Source organism: Rhinopithecus roxellana, chromosome 15 (assembly GCF_007565055.1).
Source record: "Rhinopithecus roxellana isolate Shanxi Qingling chromosome 15, ASM756505v1, whole genome shotgun sequence".
NCBI classification, from domain to species: Eukaryota; Metazoa; Chordata; class Mammalia; order Primates; family Cercopithecidae; genus Rhinopithecus; species Rhinopithecus roxellana.
In genome coordinates, this window is record NC_044563.1 from 89,651,368 (window position 1) to 89,671,682 (window position 20,315).

At 40.1% G+C, this 20,315-nt stretch overlaps 1 protein-coding gene across 2 annotated transcripts in view; it reads right to left on the reverse strand.

Moving 5' to 3' along the window:
• Positions 1 to 20,315, reverse strand: part of SBF2 (SET binding factor 2) — a 527,862-nt gene that overhangs the window by 81,575 nt on the left and 425,972 nt on the right. The gene's annotated exons all lie outside the window — the stretch shown is intronic.

Here is a 20,315-nt window from a genome sequence, read left to right on the forward strand (position 1 = left end):
CTTAAGAGGTGATTAACAACAGAGGGAAGGAAAATGAACTCTGCAGGCATTTAGAAGGCACTTCATATATATTTAAGTTTGTTTAGTTCCAAAACCCCTGCTCTTTTTACAACATCAAATTGTCTTTCAAAAGAACTGGAAGTAAATCAAAATAAATTAAATGCCAAATTAACTGCCAATTAGCACTTCTGTTTTCCCCTCACTTTATGATTTTGTTTCCCAAAGTAATATTCTGCCTTGAAACCTCTAAAAAAAACTTGCTTTTCAAATTTTAAAGATAATGTACACTGCCAAATTTCAGTTAGTCTTTCCAGAACTACTTCTCTCACCTCTAAAAGGATGTTTCAAATTTTAAAAAATTCATAATTTTCCAAGAAAAAGTAGGTACCATTTTCAATAAACATTTTTTGGCCCATTTTATTCTTTGGAATTGAGTTCATCTGTTTTCTGTGAGTAGAACTAAAGTTTCTGATAAGTTTTCTTTTGAAGCAATTTAATAAGCCGAGTCTCTTCTGAAATGTTGGACACTGAAGATGATTACTAAGGTTATATAATAGTTACACAACAAAAGTTGGTTCATTTCTTAGGGATGTATACCAGATATATAAGACATTTGGTAAAAATTATATGCTTAATACATGCTAATCTCCTTTTTGGTTTAGAGCTGGAATAGGTATCATGAATACCACAAAATGTAGTGCCTGTGTAGTTAGAAGCCAGGTGGTTGTGATTTTGCCTTGAAGAGTCTCTGTGTACTACATGCCATGTGTAAGACCTTTTCAAGATAGGACTGTGTTACTGCTGCTGAGGTAACTGGCTATAACCTCAATTCTCCCTATTAAGTGGCTGTAAGTTGTGGCTATGAAGCAAAAATCAGGAGTTCTTTGAGGGTGCACAGGGATCACTGTTGGATTTCATGATGTCTATCTGCTCATTTAACAAACAGCTACTGTCTACCTATGGGAAATCATGAACAAAATTTGTGTGGTTTTGTGAGTGCGTAAGCAGAAGCCACACACTGAATCACAAGCTCCTTATATACTCTGCATGAAGACACTTGGGACATGGATTACACACTTTTTCCTCCTTCATTTTTTAGTCCTTTACTGTAAGGACCAGCAATTATTTCAGTAGCAGTACACAAGCCTATTTTGAAAGTTTTTTTTTTTTTTTTTAGACAGGGTCTGGCTTTGTCACCCAGGCTGGAGTGCAGTGGCATGATCGTGGCTTACTGCAGCCTCAACTTCCCAGGCTCAAAAGATCCTCCCACCTCAGCCTCTCTAGTAGCTGTAGTAGCTGGGACTACAGGTGTGCACCACCAATACCCAGCTATTTTTTGTAGTTTTTTGTAGAAAAATTGGAACCTGGGAGGTGGAGGTTGCAGTGAGCTGAGATGGGGTTTTTGTAGAGATGGGGTTTCATCATATTTCCCAGGCTGGTCTTGAACTCCTGGGCTCAAGTGATCTACCTGCCTTGGGTTCCCAAAGTGCTAGGATTATAGATGTGAGCCACCATGACCAGTCTGAAAGAGATTTTAAAGGCACTAAATTCAAATAAGATAAAACTGTAATTCTCAACTGCCTTTACCATGAGTATACTCAGGGCAGTACCATTTCTTACAAATGCAGTGTAACATAATCAATGGCAACTCTAAAAATGTTGAAGTCTTGAAATTATATTAATATAGATAAGCTCCAAAAAAAATGAGCTTTAAACAAATCCTTATCAGATTCTTATAAAGCACTTTTAGGATAATCAACACACCAAAAAAGTTATTAATTAAACATCTTTTATTAAAACTTAACAGAGATGTACAGGAATCTGAGGGTATAATGAAGCCCCACCTTTCTTTAGCATTCTTCTCACTGATGGTGTATATTTGCTTTCCTTGGCACATGTGAGTTGACATTACAGGTTGAGTGTTCCTTATCTGAAATACTTGGGACCAGAAGTGTTTCAGATTTTGGAATATCTGCATTATATTTACTGGATGAACATTCTAAATCTGAAAATCTAATATCTGAAATGCTCCAATGAACATTTCTTCTGAGTATCATGCCAGCCTGCTAGAAGTTTAGAATTTTGGAGCATTCTGGACTTTCTTTTTTCTTTTTGGAAACAGGGTCTCATTCTGTCACCCAGGCTGATGACAATCATAGATCATTGCAGCCTAGAACTGCTGGGCTCAAGGGATCCTCCCGCCTTAACCTCCTGAGTAGCTAGGACTACACGCATGTACTGCTATGTCTGGCTAATTTTAAAAAATGTTTTTTGAGGCCAGGCACAGTGGCTCACGCCTGTAATCCAAGCACTTTGGGAGGCTGAGACAGGCAGATCACTGAAGGTTGGGAGTTTGAGACCAGCCTGGCCAATACAGTGAAACCCCATCTCTACTAAAAATATAAAAATTAGCTGGGTGTGGTGGCGGGCACCTGTAATCCTAGCTACTTGGGAGACTGAGGCAGGAGAGACACTTGAATCTGGGAGGCGGAGGCTGCAGTGAGCTGAGATTGCACCACTGTACTCCAGCCTGGGCAACAGAGCAAGACTCCATCTCAAAAAAAAAAAAAAAAGAAAAAAAAGAAAAAAGAAAGTTTCTTGAGACAGGTTTTCACTATGTTGCCCAGGCTGGTCTTGAACTCCTGGCCTCAAGCAATCCCCCCACCTCGGCCTTCCAAAGTGCTAGGATAGGATTAGGCCACCAAGTGTGGCCCACATTTTTGAATCAGAGATACTCAACCTGTATCTTCATGTTTATTCACAAACTAAAAGTTGAATATGCAAAAACTAATCTAAGTAGTTTGAACAAAAGCGGGACTATATATGTCCCAAGGAAGAAAAACGGTGCAAGACAGAGTGACAGTGGCCCAAAGGGGCCCACAGCCTGCTTACTAGGTGAGAATTACAGCAGGGTAAAGTGACTATACTACAAACACTTGGTGGCAAGACAGACACAAATGGCTATGGCATCTGTGATAGTGGCAGTAGTCTTAGTAAACAGAGAAAATAAGTGCCTGTCGATAAAACGATCTCCTGATATGTGCGTTAGAAATCATTAACCTCCAAATACTTAAAATATTATTCTTTTTCTAGACATGCAATTTGCCTTCTTTCTTTGTGGTTTCTTGCTTTGTCTGGTCAACCACAAGCAAGGAGCCCTGTGTCCCTCAGTGAGGATGGGCAGGGCCATTTCACTGATGGGTGTTCTCAGGACCAGCAGAGGGCAGTATCACTTTATTCTGCCTAGACGCTATCATGGCTTGATCTACAAATTGCAAAAACGGAACTTTGCAGTCAGCTTGGGATAGAAAGTGGGTGGTAAGGTAAATATTTCAGGTGTTCACTGTGCATTTGAGAGAATCTATAAAGAAAGAGAACTGTTCAGGGTCATATGGCAAGATGAGTAGAACAGATGGGAACAGAAATAAAGTTTTCCATTACTCTATGTTGTCTCTGTAAGACACAAAATTTAGATATTTTACAAAACAAACCTGTAATATAATTATGTAGAAAAAGATGTAATGAGACTTTAGGGTTTCAAATTCAGTATAACCTGGGACAGTAGCAGCAGTTTTAGTAAACAGAGAAAATAAGCATCTATGGATAAAACTATCTTCTGATTGTAACAATTTATTTTTTTAAGTTTTCTTTATTATTTTGTGTTTAATTTTTTGATTCTAATAATTTCTCTGGTTTGAAGAAAAAACTTTCCCAAGACAAGATGGTTTTACAAATTGGTCTGTACACTAGCATCATAATCTTTTAATATTGCACAAAGATGAGATTTAAGATTTAACTCATACTGAGGGTGTGAGAGTGGTGGTGCTGGTTGGGAATGCTTTTGCCAAATCACATCTCTCATTCTCTTCAATTCTGGCAACAATATTTATATTTCTTTTCTTTTCTTTTTTTTTTTTTTTTGAGGCGGAGTCTCGCTGTGTCGCCCAGGCTGGAGTGCAGTGGCCAGATCTCGGCTCACTGCAAACTCCGCCTCCCGGGTTCACGCCATTCTCCTGCCTCAGCCTCCGGAGTAGCTGGGACTACAGGCGCCCGCCACCTCGTCCGGCTAGTTTTTTGTATTTTTTTAGTAGAGACGGGGTTTCACTGTGTTAGCCAGGATGGTCTCGATCTCCTGACGTCGTGATCCACCCGTCTCGGCCTCCCAAAGTGCTGGGATTACAGGCTTGAGCCACCGCGCCCGGCCAATATTTATATTTCATAATAATTTTTATGATTCTGTCCTAAGGAAACAAGTGATATCGTGCCATGCAATTTTATGAGATGTTTAATAATGTGTTGACTTTCTTCTTTATCTAGAAAAAATAGCCCTTGAAGATACCAGATTAAGCAATGCCATTCATTTTTCACAAAGCTTTCAAAGGAAACCCAGCATGGGACAGGACATGAAGAATAAACTCATGGGGCTCGCCAACCAGCAGGCCAGTTTCAAATCCAAATAAAGGACGCAAATCATCTGAGAGATGAGAAGGTCAAGAGAAAGGTTAAGATATCAGCATGAGGGGCCTGTCAAAGGCCTGTCTGGCTAGATATGTTTGTTCCCCAAGCTCAAGGCTCCAGTTTGGGAGCTCAGGGAAAACCAGATTTCAGGAAAGAAGGCTAGCTGGCAGGACTTATCCATAAACATGTAATGGTCTTAAAGAATAATGTAGAGATTCATTGTCTAAATTGCTGGAGATTTCCTATCTAGTTCTGGTCCCTGGAATATAAGTGTACCTAACTAACCGCACAATTCAGGGATGGTGCTAGCAAGTCCTCCTGTGATTCTGCTCTGGTCTCACCAAGTCCAGATAATAAATCACTTTAATAATTAATTTTAGAGCATTTTCTGATGAAATTGGGAGTCTTTCTTTTGCTTAGTCTTGAGAGACAAACAAAAGGAAGATAGGAATAGGAAAAATATGTATCCAAAACCTGGCTTTATCAAATCTTAAACATATTTGCTTTGTCCCTCCCCCCCGCTTTTTTTTTAAAGAAAGGACATACAATACATACAAGTCCACTGTATACCTCTCCTGATTCTATTTCTCTCCTATCCTAGAGGTGACCATTATCACGAATTAGGTATCATCATTCCCATTTTGTTTTTTGCCTGTGTATGTCCATAAAGAATATATCAGTTATATTGCAGGTTTTATTCTATTCCTTATTGATGCTTTTCATGTATATAACTCATACTTCATCTATTTATGTGATATCTAACAAAACTATATAATTAATTGGGACAAAACACAACTGGCTTTTGTAAACATACAACTCAGCAGGAGCAGAAAGAGAATGGCCTATAAGCAATGAGTATTTAGAATATTATGTTCATTAGTTAGTGGGATTTACAGAATAGTGAGTAATCCATTTAGTTAAATGGGGTGACTATAAGCGTATTCCACATTTTTTCCTGTTTTACTACCTGATACTCAGAGATTGAACAGTACAAGTATCCTTAAACTCAGAACAGTCTATACCCCTCTGGATTGCTCCGAAGATCGAGGCATACAATTTCTGCATGAGAGGCATATTCATCCACCAGCATTGTCCAGTATTCACTTGATGTGCCAGGTTCTACAAATGTCAGTAGTTGGGATGATAGGATTAAAGTCCTTTTTTTTCAAGACATAGTCTCGTCTTGTGACCCAGGCTGGAGTGCAGTGGCACAAACGAGGCTCACTGCAGTCTTAACCTCCTGGGCTCAAGCAATCCTTTTGCCTCAGCCTCCCATGTAACTGGGACCACAGGCATACACCACCATGCCTTGCTAATTTCTGTATTATTTGTAGAGATGGGGTCTCACTTTGTTGCCCAGGCTGGTATCAAACTCCTGGGCTCAAGTGATCCTCCCGCCTCGGCCACCCAAAGTTCTAGGATTAAAGCCATGAGCTACCAGGCCTTCCGAACTCTAGTTTTAAACCACTTAGCCTTCTAATGATTCTGTGTCTTAAGTTGTTTAGTAAATATCAAGAGTTCAGAGGATAAATCAATTTCTTTCCTTTGTGGTCCAGAAATTTGTAGACATCAAATGCAAGACTGTTGTCAAGTCCTTTGCCTGGGTTTGGTGGTCTCAAAAATATAAGATATGATCTAAATTCTCCTAATTCTCCTATTTTTGGCCAGTTTTAATTTTTTTTTTTTTTTTTTTTTTTGAGACAGGGTCTCATCTGTTGCCCAGGCTATAGTGCAGCTGGCATGATCTTGGTTCACTGCAGTCTGAACCTCTGGGGCTCAAGTGATCCTCCCACCTCACCCTCCTGAGTAACTGAGACTACAGGTGTGCATTACCATGCCTGGCTAATTATTAAACAAAATTTTTGTAGAGATGGGGGGTCTCACTCTGATGCCTAGGCTGGACAATTTTATACAAGTAGTACAATGTTGTGTTTCATTCTGCAACTTGGTTTTTCATGCATTATGTTGTTAGACTTATTCAGGTAATGAAAATTATCTGACAACTAGAAATATCTCTGTAAAAAGTCTTTAAAATAAGAAAAAATTATTATAATCAAAAGTATCATTATTATACTTTTCTGAGTATAATACATTTTCAGTATAAATATTTATCAACTCAGTTAATCCTCACAACAATCTTATGACCCGCTGAGATAGGTACCATTATTTCCCCTGTTTAAAAATGAGGAAATAGCCAGGCTCCGTGGCTCATGCCTGTAATTCTAGCACTTTGGAAGGCTGAGGCACGCGGATTACCTGAGGTCAGGAGTAAAAGACCAGCCTGGTCACCATGGTGAAACCCTATCTGTACTAAAAATACAAAAATTAGCTGGGCGTGGTGGCACATGCCTGTAATCCCAGCTACTTGGGAGGCTGAGGCAGGAGAACTGCTTGAACCTGGGAGGCAGAGGTTGCAATGAGCCAAGGTCGTGCCATTGCACTCCAGCCTGGACGACAGAGCAAAACTGTTTCAAAAAAAAAAGGGGGTGGGGAGGTGATTGAGGCAAAAATAAGTGACTTGTTCAAGGGAACACTGATAGGGAGTGACAGGCCAGAGATGGGATTTGAACCCAGTCAGTTTGGCTTACAGAGTCTTGTTTTTCAACTACTGCACAATTTAACTATTGTATGGAATTCCACGGTATGAATATACAGCGTTGTCTTGTTTCTGTTAATAGACAGTTGTATTATTTCCAATTGTTTGCTATTATAAACAGTGATGCATAAATATCATCATATGTTTCAACTGCCAACTATTGATTATTGGTTTCAGCACCTTTTAGTAGGGTCTGGAAGTACTTGACACAGGTCCCAGTAAATATGGTAATTCTCTTTTTTTTTTTTCTTTTGGTCTTTTTTTTTTTTTCCTTTTTTTTTTGTGGAGAACAGGGTCTCACTATATTACCCAGGCAGGTCTCGAACTCCTGGGCTCAAGCTATCCTCCCGCATCTGCCTCCCTGAGAGCTGGGATTACAGGCGTGAGCCACCGCGCCCGGCTAAATGTGGTAATTCTCATTGTTATCTATACCAATAAGCATTTTGGGGTTATTGCATATTGGTTATTTTTCTAATAAGAAATTATTTCATGTAGGTATTTTGCAAATCCACTATTTTAAAAAATTAACAATAATTCTTTAATATTAGGAAGTCCTAGCCAAACAATCTTAAAATTCCTATGGAATCACATAAGAAAGACCCTGAATAGCCAAAGCAATCCTGAGGAAAAAAAAAACAAAGCTGTAAGCATCACACTATCTGACTTCAAAATATACTATAAGGCTATAGTAGCCAAAACAGCATGGTACTGCCATAAAAACAGACTCTTTGACTAAAAAAGCAGAATAGAGAACCCATAAATAAATCTATGTATGCATAGCCAATGGACTTTCCACAAGGGTGCCAAGAACAGATACTGGGAAAATAACAGTCTCTTCAATAAATGGTGTTGGGAAAACTGGATATCCATACTCAGGAAAATGAGACTAGACCTCCATCTCTCACCTTATACAAAAATCAAATCAAAATGAATTAAAGACTTCAATGTAAGACTTGAAACTATGAAACTACTGGAAGAAAATATTGGGGAAATGCTGCAGGATATTGGTCTGGGCAAAGATTTCTTGGGCAAGACCTCAAAAGCACAGGCAACAAAGAGCAAAAATAGACAAATGGGATTACATCAAGTTAAAAAGCTTCTGCACAGCAAAGGAAACAATCAGCAAACTAATGAAACAACCTACAAAATGGGAGAAAATATTTACAAACTATCCATCCAACAAGGGATTAATAACCAGAGTATACAAGGAATGCAAGCAACTCAAAAGCAAAAAACTGACTAAAAAAATGGGCAAATGATTGAGCAGACATTTCTTAAAAGAAGACATAAAAATGGTCGACAGGTATATTTAAAAATGCTCACCATTGGGCCGGGCGCGGTGGCTCACGCCTGTAATCCCAGTCCTTTGGAAGGCTGAGGCGGGTGGATCACGAGGTCAGGAGATCGAGACCATCCTGGCTAACACAGTGAAACCCCATCTCTACTAAAAATACAAAAAATTAGCCGGGCGTGGTGGCGGGCACCTGTAGTCCCAGTTACTCGGGAGGCTGAGGTAGGAGAATGGCGTGAACCCAGGAGGCGGAGCTTGCAGTGAGCCCAGATCGCGCCGCTGCACTCCAGCCTGTGTGACAGAGCAAGATTCTGTCTCAAAAAAAAAAAAAAACAAAAAAAACAAAAACAAAACAAAACAAAAAAAACTAACAGTAGATCTACCATACCACTGCTGGATATAGATCCAAAAGGAAGAAAACTAGTATATCAAAGAGATCACATTTATTATAGCACTATTCACAATGGCCACGATATGGAATAAACCTAAGTGTACAACAACAGATGAGGGGATAAAGGAAACATGGTATATATACATAGTGGAATAATATTCAGCCATAAAAAAGAATGAAATCCTGTCATTTGCAGCAACATGGATGGAACTGGAAGTCATTATATTAAATGAAATAAGCCAGGCACAGGATAAATATCACATTTTCATGCATATGTGGGAGCAAAAAACGTTCATCTAATGGAAGTAGAGACACCTACAACCATCTGATCGTTGATAAACCTGACAGAACAAGCAATGGGGAAAGAATTCCCAATTAATAAATGGTGCTAGGAGAATTGGATAGCTATATTGAAGAAAACTGAAACTGGACCTCTTCCTGACACCTTATACAAAAATTTACCTGGCCAGGCACAGTGGCTCACGCCTGTAATCCCAGCACTTTGGGAGGCTGAGGCGGGGGAATCATGAGGTCAGGAGATCGAGACTACCCTGGCCAACATGGTGAAACCCCGTTTCTACTAAAAATACAAAAACTAGCTGGACATGGTGACGCACGTCTGTAGTCCCAGCTACTTGGGAGGCTGAGGCAGGAGAATGGCGTGAACCCAGGAGGCAGAGCTTGCAGTGAGCCGAGATCGCGCCACTGTACGCCAGCCTGGCGAAGAGCAAGACTCTGTCTCAAAAAAAAAGAAAAAAAAAAACAAAACTCAAGATGGATAAAAGACTTAAATGTAAAATGCAAAACTATCAAAAACCCTAGAAGAAAATCTAGGCAATACTTTTCAGGATATAGGCATGGGCAAAGATTTCATAATGAAAACGCCAAAAGCAATTGCCACAAAAGCAAAAACTGACAAATGGGATCTAATTAAACTAAAGAGCTTCTGCACGGCAAAAAAACTATTGTCAGAGGGAACAGACAACCTACAGAATGGGAGAAAATTTTTGCAATCTATCCATCTGATGAAAGTCTAATATCCAGAGTCTACAAGGAACTTAAGTAAATTTACAAGAAAAAAAGACCACATTAAAAACTAGGCAAAGGACATGAACAGACACTTCTCAAAATAAGACATACATGTGGCCAACAAACATATAAAGAAAAGCTCACCATCACTGATTAGAGAAACGATAATCAAACCTACAATGAGGTAACACCTCATGCCAAACATGATGACAATTATTATTATTATTATTATTATTACTATTATTTTGAGATGGAGTCTCGCTCTGTTGCCCAGGCTGGAGTGCACTGGCGTGATCTCGGCTCACTGCAAACTCCGCCTCCCGGGTTCATGCCATTCTCCTGCCTCAGCCTCCCGAGTAGCTGGGACTACAGGCGCCCGCCACCACTCCCAGCTAATTTTTTGTATTTTCAGTAGAGATGGGGTTTCACCGTGTTAGCCAGGATGGTCTTGATCTCCTGACCTTGTGATCCGCCCGCCTCGGCCTCCCAAAGTGCTGGGATTACAGGCGTAAGCCACTACGCCTGGCCAGGATGACAATTATTAAAGTAAAAAAACAGATGCTGGTGAGGTTGCACAGTAAAGGAACACTTTTACACTGTTGGGGGGAGTGTAAATTAGTTCAACCCTTGTGGAAGACAGTGTGGTGATTCCTCAAAGATCTAAAGGCAGAAATACCATTTGTCCCAGCAATTCCATTACTGGGTACACACCCAAAGGAACGTAAATCATTATATTATAAAGATACATGCATGCATGTGTTCATTGCAGCACTATTAACAATAGTAAAGACATGGAATCAACCCAAATACTCATCAATGACAGACTCAATAAAGTAAGTATGGTATATATACACCATGGAAACTATGCAGCCATAAAAAGGAATGAGATGATGATCTTTGCAGGGACATGGATGGAGCTGGAAGCTATCATCCTCAGCAAACTACCACAGGAACAGTAAACCTAACACTGCATGTTCTTTCTTATAGGCAGGAGCTGAATGATGAGAACACATGGATACACAGGGAAGAACAACAGACACTGAGGCCTGTCAGAGGTGGGTGGGAGGAGGGAGAACATCAGGAAGAATAGCTAATGGATGCTGGGCTTAATACCTAGGTGGTGGCATGATCTGTGCAGCAAACTACCATGGCACACATTTACCTATGTAACAAACCTGCACACCCTGCGTGTACCCCTGAACTTAAAATAAAGGTTGAGGCCGGGCGTGGTGTTTCATGCCTGTAATCCCAGCACTTTGGGAGGCTGAGGTGGGCAGATCACGAGGTCAGGAGATCGAGACCATCCTGGCTAACACGGTGAAACCCCGTCTCTACTAAAAATAAAAAAAATTAGCCGGGTGTGGTGGCAGGCACCTGCAGTCCCAGCTACTCGGGAGGCTGAGGCAGGACAACGGTGTGAACCCAGGCAGCACAGCTTGCAGTGAGCCAAGATAGCACCACTGCAGTCCGGCCTGGGCGAAAGAGCGAGACTTCCATCTCAAAAAAATAAAAAATAATTTAAAAAAAATAAAGGTTGAAGAGAAAAATAAGTAAAAATTAAAAAGGCTAAAAATATGTGAATAGAGATTTCACCAGAGATGATATATTGATAGCAAATATGAACATGCAAAGATACTCAATATTATTAATTAGGGAAATGAAAATGAAAATCACAATAACCTACTACTTCATATCTATAAGAATGGGTAAATTGAAAAACACTGACATGTGGATGTGGAGCAACTGGAAGTCTCATACACTGCTGGAAAGAATATAAAATGGCAGTACTATGGAAAAAATGTATCTTTGGCTGGGTGTGGCTGGGTGGCTAATACAAAAAATTAGCCGGGCACGGTGGCACACGCCTGTAGTCCCAGCTAGGCAGGAGGCTGAGGCAGGAGAATCGCTTGAACCCCGGAGGTGGAGGTTGCAGTGAGCCAAGATCGCACCATTGCACTCCAGCCTGGGCAACAGAGTGAGACTCCATCTCGAAACAAAAAAAAATTACTAAAAAATGCTCTATGTAGTTCATCACAAAGGTTTAAAGTGATATGGATTAGTATAGCGTAAAAATATTGGTTCACAACAACAAGTGGTGGTTATAGTCATTCACCACAGTCTGACAGTGCAAAAGAAACATGGACACAAAGCTAAGAAGATTATGGTGTATAGTGCTAACTTCATTTCAGGGCAGCTCTACCACATGAACGTAAGAAGATCCACTTAATATGTATTTAGAAAACAGAAGCAGCAGCCAGGGGCTCAAGGGATAGTGGGGGCAGCAGCACAGTTGCACAAGGTCATGGTACAACAGCAGAAAACTCACACAGGCAGTCATAGATAACTGGAAAATAGAAGCAACTGCCTAGGTAGAGGAACAGTGAGCAGTTTTAGGGATCTGCATGGGCAGTGAGGTGGCATATACCTAGAAAGCTGGCTATCATTTAGCTCCAAAGATCTTTCATTTAGTAGGTCAGCACTGTATTAGGATTTAAAGAAAAGACAAAGGTAAGTCCCTTGAAAGAGTATGTTTCTTTCCTTGTATGACTGAACTTTAGAGTTTAAATCCTCTCATTATATCTGGATAATGTTATTACTATCTTAGAGACTACTCTAATGACAAAGAGAATCTAGAAGAAAAACACAATTAGGAAGCTCTCATTCTAAGTGATTTTTAACTTGAATTTTTATTGCCAAGTACATAATTGTGAATCTAAGTAAAAACGTATTCCTTATACTATTTTCTACTTACTAGATGAAGGCAGAAATCACAGTACTATTGAATTACAGTTTTATACTACATCTCTTCTTTCCTTAGTTTCTGTCTACTCAACTTTTCCACAGACCCCTAAAAAAATTATCAGAGATACAAAAAGCAAAGTCTTAAAAAGCATTTCCTATAAACAAGAAAATCAGTATCTTTTAGGGGCTCAATTTTTCAAATTTCACTGACATTTTGACAAAAAAACTTAAAAACTCTTGTCAATGACCAAATAAAGACTCAAACTGTAGGTTGCCTCCATGATATAATCAACCATGGGTGCATTTAAATTGTAACTGTTACTTCAGTGCTTATACTTTCTAAGGGTTTTATTTTGATGCTGTGGTCTTCTGAGAATGAGTGACAGCCAGCCAGTGTGATTCACTGAGGTCGTGTCTACACAAAGTGGAGGCTACAAAGCAGTAAATATGGGGTTGGGCCTTGAAGAGGCTCTGACTTACAGAATATTATCGGATGAGTCACCTAAGCTCCTAGCTTAAGTTTATTATTAAAATAACACCTCTTGACTTGCACGTACATCTGCTAAAAGTCAACCTTGATGAGCCAACAGTACAAAAAGTTAAAATATTACATGAAGAGAAAGAAAGAGACCAACCTATTACTGGAAGAAAAACTTAGCACTGTAAGCTGATTATAAGAACATTTATTTATTGAGGAGAAATATGCCTGCTTCTGAGGAAAACAGCTCTTCAACTTTAATTCTAGACGGTATTTATTTTGGAAAGATTCATTAACACTGAGCCTCTAGAATGACAGACAAGCTGTTTACCTAGTGGCCATTTCCCAGGAAGAATTATCTATCAAATCATATAGACTGGGTCAAAGTTCTCAAAGTATTTGCATGGGTAAGCCAATAATTATGCCTAGACTTCTAGAAAATGAGTAAACAGCAGTAATTATCTGGCTAAAAATAACCAAGACAGGTCCAGTGCTAAGAATAAACAGCTATAAAGTTACATTTAAACTGTTCTAGGACTGAAGATGGTCTTCAAGCTCCAGAGGATTATTTCTCACTTGTAAGGCTTCTAGGAACACCATAAAATCCACCTTCCTCCTACCCACTAGCTCCTCTATTTATTAATGTCTAGAGGTTTGCTATTTACGTTTCATTTGCATAGTTTAAGGCCTACTTCCTAATACAAAGCAAATGTTACTATAGGCTTGAGGATACCTTTACCCAATTGTCCATAACTGAATATGAAAGAAGGCTTTGGGATTAAGTTTCCATAACAGGGGAGAAAGACCAGTTATGAGGGAAATTAAGTCAAAAGCAGGAGAAAATAACAGGGCCAGAGAAGTGGAAAAAAGAGTGTGGAACAAGGCAGGGGAAGCCATATATCTTCTCTATTTGCCTGGTCAATCCTCCCTGCCAGGTCCAGTTTGGGTACTTGAAATATGCTGAATAAGCTTCCCAATTCATGGAGGGGCCAGGGGGGGAGGGAATTGAAATTCAACTTACGAAGCCAAAATAGATTTTTCTGCCCATGATCAAAAATTTGCAGAAAGTGCACATCTGCTGGTGTGAGACACAAACGTGAAAGTATGCAGGCACACCCTAACACATAACACTCAAACTTGAATCACTTACTTGTTAAGTATAGACTCATTGAGTTAGAACAAACCTCAGAGATTTTTTTCAGTAATACATGGGAATGCCGAGATAAACAGAAGTAAAGAAACATAACAAAGGTCATACAGCTAGATAGAGCAGTGCTAAAGCTAGCATCAGATGTTTTATAAGGTATTAAACAATCTGGTCACATCCTCCCTTCCTCAACTTCCTGAATACTATTCACTCCTAAAGGTGTATCCCACAGGTGAACGAGCTGAAAGCTCTGTGTACTGAGCACACTCTTTGCTTTCTCCCTGCCATGACATTGGTCAAGCTGTTTCATCTACTTGGAATCCCTCCTTCCAATCTCTAATGGTTAAAATCCATTCTTCAAGGGCCTATTCAGATGCTACTTCTTTCAAAATGTCCTCCCTGTTTGCTCCCTCTTTATTTACTACGTGTTATAAACTGAATGTTTGTGTCTCCCTCAAATTCGTATGTTGAAACCCTATCTCCAGTGTGGCCATATTTGTAGTAAGGAAGTAATTAAGGTTATATGAGCTCATAAGGGTGAGGCCCTGATCCAACAGGATTAGTATCCTGAGATAGAGAGCTTGTTCTTGCACGTGCTCACACGTTCTCTCTCTCCCCCTGCCACCCCACGTTCTGAAGACGGTTGTGGGCCCCTGTAGTCCCAGCTACTCGGGAGGCTGAGGCAGGAGAATGGCGTGAACCCGGGAGGCGGAGCTTGCAGTGAGCCGAGATGGCGCTACTGCACTCCAGCCTGGGCGACAGAGCAAGACTCCGTCTCAAAAAAAAAAAAAAAAAAGAAAGAAAGGCCACATGACACAGTGATAAGGCAGCCATCATCTGCGACCCAGAAAGAAAACCATTCCCAGAAAGTGAATTGGCTGGAACCTTGATCTTGAGAAAATAAATTTCTGTTGTTAAAACACTCGGTGGTATTTCAGTATGACAGCCTGAGCAGACTATGACACTATCTTATGTAGAACTTTGTTGTTGTTGTTGTTGTTGTTTTGAGAGGGAGTCTTGCTCTGTAAGACTAGGTTCACTGCAACCTCAGGCTCCTTGGTTCAAGCAATTCTCCTGCCTCAGCCTCCTAAGTAGCTGAGATTACAGGCGCCCACCTCCATCCCCAGCTAAATTTTGTATTTTTAGTAGAGACAGGGTTTCACCATGTTGGCCAGGCTGGTCTCAAACTCCTGACCTCAAGCAATCCACCACCTCGGCCTCCCAAAGTGCTGGGATTACAGGCGTGAGCCACCGTGGCTGGCCTAGAACTTTGTTTATACTTCTTTAACAATTATTTCACTCTATTTTCTATTACATTTAGGACTATTTTTTGCTCTAAAATGTGCCGAAATGCTATGCTACAACCTTTCTTAGGCTTGATACAAGATAAAATAGCAGCCATAATAACAACATAAAGTATTAGTATCTCTATGACAACAAAGATGATCAAGGTAGAGTTTTTTTTTTTTTTTTTTTTTTTTTTTTTTTTTTTTTTGAGACGGAGTCTCGCTCTGTTGCCCAGGCTGGAGTGCAGTGGCCAGATCTCAGCTCACTGCAAGCTCCGCCTCCCGGGTTTACGCCATTCTCCTGCCTCAGCCTCCCGAGTACCTGGGACTACAGGCGCCCGCCACTTCGCCCGGCTAGTTTTTTGTATTTTTTTAGTAGAGACGGGGTTTCACCGTGTTAGTCAGGATGGTCTCGATCTCCTGACCTCGTGATCCGCCCGTCTCGGCCTCCCAAAGTGCTGGGATTACAGGCTTGAGCCACCGCGCCCGGCCCAAGGTAGAGTTTTTAAAAAATAAATAATACTCTACTGTTTTACAAGGAAATGTATTATATGAAGTAAGTTCCTACATTGTTCCTATTTTTGTATGCTCATTAAGAGATAATATTTTTGGCCGGGCGCGGTGGCTCAAGCCTGTAATCCCAGCACTTTGGGAGGCCGAGACGGGCGAATCACGAGGTCAGGAGATCGAGACCATCCTGGCTAACACGGTGAAACCCCGTCTCTACTAAAAATACAAAAAAACTAGCTGGGCGAGGTGGCGGGCGCCTGTAGTCCCAGCTACTCGGGAGGCTGAGGCAGGAGAATGGCGTAAACCCGGGAGGCGGAGCTTGCAGTGAGCTGAGATCTGGCCACCGCACTCCAGTCCGGGCGACAGAGCGAGACTCCGCCTCAAAAAAAAAAAAAAAAAAAAAAAGAGAGATAATATTTTTAAAATGCCAACAATTAGGTTTTAAAAACTAAACACTAAATCATTAATTAAACCTAAATAATTTTTTTAAAATTGTACTTTAAGTTCTAGGGTACATGTGCGCAATGTGCACGTTTGTCACATATGTATACATGTGCCATGTTGGTTTGCTGCACCCATCAACTCATCATTTACATTAGGTATTTCTCCTAATACTATCCCTCCCCCAGCCCTTCACTCCACGACAGGCCCCAGTGTGAGATGTTCCCCTTCCTGTGTCCATGTGTTCTCATTGTTCAACTTCCACTTATGAGTAAGAACATGTGGTGTTTGGTTTCTGTCCTTGTGATAGTTTGCTGAGAATGATGGTTTCCAGCTTCATCCATGTCCCTGCAAAGGATATGAACTCATTCTTTTTTATGGCTGCATAGTATTCCGTGGTGTATATGTGCCACTTTTCTTAATCCAATCTATCATTGATGGACATTTGGGTTGATTCCAAGTCTTTGCTATTGTGAATAGTGCCACAATAAACGTATGTGTGCATGTGTCTTTATAGCAGCATGATTTATAATCCTTTGGGTATATACCCAGTAATGGGATGGCTGGGTCAAGTGGTATTTCTAGTTCTAGATCTTTGAGGAATCGCCACACTGTCTTCCACAATGGTTGAACTAGTTTACATTCCCACCAATAGTGTAAAAGCGTTCCTATTTCTCCACATCCTTTTCAGCATCTGTTGTTTCCTGACTTTTTAATGATCACCATTCTAACTGGCATGAGATGGTATCTCATTGTGGTTTGGATTTGCATTTCTCTGGTGACCAGTGATGATGAGCAATTTTTCATGTGTCTGTTGGCTATATAAATGTCTTCTTTTAAGAAGTGTCTGTTCATATCCTTTGCCCACTTTTTGATGGGGTATTATTTTTTTTGTAAATTTGTTTAAGCTCTTTGTAGGTTCTGGATATTAGCCCTTTGTCAGATGGGTAGATTACAAAAATTTTCTCCCATTCTGTAGGTTGCCTGTTTACTCTGATGGTAGTTTCTTTTCCTGTGCAGAAGCTTTTCAGTTTAATTAGATCCCATTTGTCTATTTTGGCTTCTGTTGCCATTGCTTTTGGTGTTTTAGTCATGAAGTCCTTGCCCATGCCTATGGCCTGAATGGTATTGCCTAGGTTTTCTTCTAAGGTTTTTATGAATTAAACCTAAATAATTTTTTAAAATCTGTGTACATATAGTCTCTCTCTTAATAGCCTTTGAGGGCAGAGACCATGTCTTGCACATCTTGGCATCAATTCAAATGCTAGGTTAAAGCATCTTAAATATAGGTACTGGAGGTACATACAATGCTTGTTAAATTCCAAAAGGTTAATTACATATTTCCCAGAGGCTTGCTTCTAAGATTATAATTTTAATTCTAATTTTATTAGCTGGAAATGTCACCCAAGAGTATAATAAAACCAGCTAACTCCACAGTCATTCCAGATGGTTCTCTGACTTCTTCCAGGTAATCTCCTGCTATCAATACTGAAGCATGCCTGTGACTGAGGGTTAATCCCATGCTTTCATCTCCCCAATACTTAAAACTCCCTCTGAAAGTCACCTCTCTTTATCTTTATGTCTCTCTTAACATGTAAAAATCTATCAGTGACAAAGAGGAACAATTGCAAAGCTGCAGAAATTAAAAACAGACCTTTTGAGTTAGGTACAAAATGTTTGCACTTTGGACATAAAGGGAATTTGCTGAGTTACTGAGTCAAGTATTTACAGCACCACATAATTGATTTTCTGCCATAATAATTTCTTCTGTAATTCAGCAGCTCCTCCACAAATCCCCATCAAATCTATGACTTCTCAAAAATGCTAACAATGCTGGCTAATACAAAGGACAGAGTGCCACTGAAGCAAAATTAAACTAGAATAATAATCTGTTCATAAAGTTCTTTTTAGGGATACATAGTTATTAAAATCTTTGCTTTTGTTATTCACAAGTTTTGCATTTTCCATTCTTTTCTCAATTATGTTATGAGGCTGTATCTCACTAAAAGTATTCTAATTCCTATCTTCAGGCTACAGAGTCCTTGCCCTACATGAAAATATTAGGGTCCACTAAAAACCAACATAATGTGACTTCCAACCCCAAAGGTGGAGGATGCTGACATGCATCATCATGGGTTTTGCCATTTGCCACCTGGAGGACCTGGGCTAAGCTTGTTGAGCATAGGGACTGTGTCTGTTTTATTTGTCAATATATATCCAGTGACTGGTGAAGCAGACATTCAATTTATAGTTGAATTCATGTCCTGCCTTTCATTCAACAAATATTCGCTGTGCACTTACTATATGCCAGGCACTATGTTAGGTGCTTTATGTGAATAATTTCATCTTTAGTTATCACCATCTTAGAGTAGAAAAATAAAAGTTCAGACAGTTAAACATTTGTTTAAGATCTCAGGATAAGGCCAGGCGTGGTGGTTAGTGTCTGTAATCCCAGCACTTTGGGAGGCCAAGGCAGGCAGATCACTTGAGGTCAGGAGCTCAAGACTGGCCTGGCCAAAGTGGCAAAACTCCATCTTCACTAAAAATACAAAAATTGGCTGGGTGTAGTGGTGTGCACCAGTATTTCCAGCTACTCAGGAGGTTGAGGCAGGAGAATTGCTTGAACCTGGGATGTGGAGGTTGCAGTGAGCTGAGATTGTGCCACTGCACTCCAGTCTGGACAACGAGTGAGACTCCGTCTCAAAAAAAGAAAAAGATCCCAGGATGAGCCAAGATTCAAATCCAGATCTTTCTGGCCCCAGAGTTCAGGCCTTTTCCTTACTATACCACACAACTACAATTCACAACCAGAAGGTAAAAGCTAGAGGTTGTGAAGCTCGCATGCTATTAACTACATCTGGCCGCATATGTGTTTTGTTTTGGCAGTCTAGGATTTTTGAAAAATGAAGTCAACATTTGAAAGTGAAGAGGTTTTACATACAATCTAAATTTCGCACTTCTTTTGAAAAGCCTAAAGATGTGATAGCAATGTTCCTACATCCCTGCATGGCAACAACTGCTGAAGCTGAGCAGAGGCTGCGCCTTAGATGGGACATGTGCTCTTCATGTGGCCTGCTAACTCATTTGTCTTATTTGTTTGGCCCCTGTAGATTTGGTTTGTAACTTTTGCTACCTCTATGTGGATCTCTCTCTAAGTACCCTCATCAGTACTTATCTGTTATACTAGCCTACTAAGTGGCCTGTGTTGCTCTAATCTCTCATCTTCCTATCTTCTACAATGCTCTAGTTTGTTTCTGCAACCATCATGTCACTGCCCTACTCAAGAGTATTTTGTACTCCTTAGTGACCAGAGAATAATATTAGTCTAAACTCCTTAACATGACATTCTAGACATTCTGTGATGTGATTCCAAATTACTTTTCCTGTCATATTTTCCTTGTCTAATGACTGCATGGATTGCAGCTATCCTAGAAGGGGGTATCTAGCAGTCTGCTACAAAATTCTGCCCTGTCAGCATTTTAATCAATGACTTGGATTACAAGAAATATGATTTTCAAATTTAAGAAGAAGGAAAAGGAAACCTATAATTTATTTATATCCAGCCTCAGAAATGTGTGCCTTAATCCTTTTACTGCCTACAGAAGACTTTGGCAAGTGCTTAACAAAAAGATCTGGAGTCAATGGTGGTTTTAAGATTATATACAAGCCACTCACAGAGATACTAGTGCTCCTTTGCCTTTTTATAGCATAAAAAGGCATTTTTTGGATATAGAATCTCATTTCTTCAAGTCCAACAACAAAAATAGGATGGCAGATAAAATATTTAAATGAACCAAATTAATGATCAAATAAGGTAAGATTTGTATTTGGACAGAAAGCTCTTGGCACGGCACTAGTACGTAAGGCTAAATTATCCCCCAATGGTTGTTCCCCCAAACAACCATTTTATTATCTCTCACTAGTCTATGGATTGACTGATGGTTAA